A 3,970-nucleotide genomic window follows, 5' to 3' on the forward strand; every position below is an offset into this window, starting at 1 on the left:
CGGAAGCAGGAACTCTGAGAAAGAGAGCCCTGGCAAAGCTAATGTTATGAAGGCCAGAGAGGGAATAAAGGCAAATTAGAGTCTTCCTTAAAAAGCGTAAACTTCTCTAAGGGATTGAGGGAAAATTCCTCTCTGGAGAAAAAGCATGGAGCAGGTTTTTAAAAGCAGAGGTTGTTTAGCTTTTTCATTTTGCAAGCCATAGTGAGAGAGACAGATCCTTTCTCTGCTCTCTCCCACAACTGCCACTCAAGTTCCAACCCTGGGGTGGTTTGTTCTTAAAAGGGACAGATTTTCAAAAGCACAGCTCCTATTGTTCTCAAAGACCAGTTGGGTGCTAAGCCCTTTGGAAAATCTGGCCAAAAGTGTTTCATCCTCTCTGACACCAGGAATGGCTGCACAGAACATTACTGCAATGCACCCTAAATAAGAACTGTTTAAAGGAAATATGGGCAAAGTAGGATCTGACACAGCCCAGGTGACGAGTCAGACTTGGCATGACCACTGATAATGAGGTGGGGTGAAGATCAGAATTCAGGAATGGTGAGATTGTACCTCTGCTTCTACTCAAAGTTTGGGTATGGGGACACATTCTCAGCTTAGATATATTTTTGGGAATCCCTAATAGGTTTAGAGGGCCAAAGTAGATATTAATACAAGATATCTTAGCAAGGTGCAGAAATCAGGCAATGTGGGAAGGGTCAAATGAAGAGCTAAGGTTTTAGAATTTTAAAAGGAATTTAGGCATGAATGGAATATTGACTCATAAGTGCCTAAATCCTTTCAAAAATAAGAGTTAGGCTCCTAAATCAGTTAGATGTTACAATGCTGAAGGCAGCAATGGCTAAATACTATCAAAAATCTTGGCCCTAATAAGTAGAAGCCAATCAAAAAAGAAGCCAGGAAAAAGCTGAGAAAGCAGCTCAGACAGGTTCCAAGCAGGCAAGAGAAAGTTTCCATCTAGTAATTTATAGGTTAGCGGAGTCTTAGAGTTGTTAATATTTTATATACATATTTTAAATATAGCCAAATCAAACATATCCAAGGGAAGGTAGAGGTGTCTGGGTGGTCTATGAGGAGAAGTGCGTAGGATCCACATAGTCACTCCCTTTGGCCCCATATAAATTAATCAGCAAAATAATGCAGCCTTAAGATATTATTTTTTCTGCACAGCCCCTGTCATGTCCAGGAGATAGCTTTGTTAGTATGGCTTCAATGGAGATGTGCTGCCAGGGATGGGAGTGGGGAAAGGTATGGGGGTCAGAGCTGGTCTAAATGATGTGGGGCGATTCACGTTAGGGGATCCTCAAAGGGATTCTCTCCCTCTGAGCCCTCCCATGGGCTTTTCAGTAAGGGGGGGGGGGGGAGGAGCTGAGTCATTATTTTTATTAAAAAGAAAAGGAGTACTTGTGGCACCTTAGAGACTAACCAATTTATTTGAGCATGAGCTTTCGTGAGCTACAGCTCACTTCATCGGATGCATACCGTGGAAACTGCAGCAGACTTTATATATACACAGAGAATATGAAACAATACCTCCTCCCACCCCACTGTCCTGCTGGTAATAGCTTATCTAAAGCGATCATCACGTTGGGCCATTTCCAGCACAAATCCAGGTTTTCTCACCCTCCACCCCCCCACACAAATTCACTCTCCTGCTGGTGATAGCCCATCCAAAGTGACAACTCTTTACACAATGTGCATGATAATCAAGTTGGGCTATTTCCTGCACAAATCCAGGTTTTCTCACATCCCCCCCACCCCCATACACACACAAACTCACTCTCCTGCTGGTAATAGCTCATCCAAACTGACCACTCTCCAAGTTTAAATCTAAGTTAAACCAGAACATCTGGGGGGGGGGGGGGATAGGAAAAAAACAAGAGGAAATAGGCTACCTTGCATAATGACTTAGCCACTCCCAGTCTCTATTTAAGCCTAAATTAATAGTATCCAAATTTGCAAATGAATTCCAATTCAGCAGTTTCTCGCTGGAGTCTGGATTTGAAGTTTTTTTGTTTTAAGATAGCGACCTTCATGTCTGTGATTGCGTGACCAGAGAGATTGAAGTGTTCTCCAACTGGTTTATGAATGTTATAATTCTTGACATCTGATTTGTGTCCATTTATTCTTTTACGTAGAGACTGTCCAGTTTGACCAATGTACATGGCAGAGGGGCATTGCTGGCACATGATGGCATATATCACATTGGTGGATGTGCAGGTGAACGAGCCTCTGATAGTGTGGCTGATGTTATTAGGCCCTGTGATGGTGTCCCCTGAATAGATATGTGGGCACAATTGGCAACGGGCTTTGTTGCAAGGATAAGTTCCTGGGTTAGTGGTTCTGTTGTGTGGTATGTGGTTGTTGGTGAGTATTTGCTTCAGGTTGCGGGGCTGTCTGTAGGCAAGGACTGGCCTGTCTCCCAAGATTTGTGAGAGTGTTGGGTCATCCTTTAGGATAGGTTGTAGATCCTTAATAATGCGTTGGAGGGGTTTTAGTTGGGGGCTGAAGGTGACGGCTAGTGGCGTTCTGTTATTTTCTTTGTTAGGCCTGTCCTGTAGTAGTTAACTTCTGGGAACTCTTCTGGCTCTATCAATCTGTTTCTTTACTTCTGCAGGTGGGTAGTGTAGTTGTAAGAAAGCTTGACAGAGATCTTGTAGGTGTTTGTCTCTGTCTGAGGGGTTGGAGCAAATGCGGTTGTATCGCAGAGCTTGGGTTACCAGCAGGAGAGTGAGTTTGTGTGTGTATGGGGGTGGGAGGGATGTGAGAAAAACCTGGATTTGTGCAGGAAATAGCCCAACTTGATTATCATGCACACTGTTTAAAGAGTTGTCACTTTGGATGGGCTATCACCAGCAGGAGAGTGAATTTGTGTGGGGGGGTGGAGGGTGAGAAAACCTGGATTTGTGCTGGAAATGGCCCAACGTGATGATCGCTTTAGATAAGCTATTACCAGCAGGACAGTGGGGTGGGAGGAGGTATTGTTTCATATTCTCTGTGTATATATAAAGTCTGCTGCAGTTTCCACGGTATGCATCCGATGAAGTGAGCTGTAGCTCACGAAAGCTCATGCTCAAATAAATTGGTTAGTCTCTAAGGTGCCACAAGTACTCCTTTTCTTTTTGCGAATACAGACTAACACGGCTGTTACTCTGAAACCTGTCATTATTTTTATTGTTACTTGACAGCAGGAATTGGTTATCACTGGGGTGTGGCGGCAAGAATAACTTTCACAGCCCTCTACCACAGTACTAAGACTGGCTATGCATATTACAATTTTCAGCCTCCACTAGGGTTGGGTTTGGTGCTGACTGTTCCTCACTCTGGCAGTGCCAGGTATGCCACCCCATTGCTCTGACAGCTGCTGAAAAGCGAGCTTCCTTCCCTCTTGCGTCCTCCACCATGCTCTAAGGAATGCATTAGGGACTGGACTGACAGCCCCATACCAGTTAGAGGAGATTGCCATCAGCCAGGAGAGGCCTGTCCTCTTTAAGAACCAAAGGCGAACCATTTCCCAAATGGTCTCCATGGGAGAGCTAATCCCTCAACCAACCAGCTTCTGGACAGCCAGAGGATATATCAGCCACCACCGCTGCTGCTAGAAGAGCTAGCTGCAAGATAGAAGGATCACCTAGAGGAGCCTCTATGGGGATCTAGTGGTGGACTAAGCGATTCTTCTTCCATGGGGTATCAAGGGAAATTATTTTGGGGGTGGGGAAGTATTTTACACAGGACGTGTCTTATATATGACCAACTGGGCTGAAACATTGCAGGCAGCCCTTTGCTAGAATGTTGGTAGTACATCCTTGCATAGAAATTCAGTATAAAAATGATGCTGAGCTAGTGAACCTATATCCACAGATGTCAAGAGATTCAAAGTTATGGTTACTGCAGCATTTTTAATTTTGGCACACTGCAATGTATCTGAGCTATATCTTCAGCAGTGGATAGATACTCCTAAGACTTGCCA

This window comes from Lepidochelys kempii, chromosome 1 (genome assembly GCF_965140285.1).
Source record: "Lepidochelys kempii isolate rLepKem1 chromosome 1, rLepKem1.hap1, whole genome shotgun sequence".
NCBI classification, from domain to species: Eukaryota; Metazoa; Chordata; order Testudines; family Cheloniidae; genus Lepidochelys; species Lepidochelys kempii.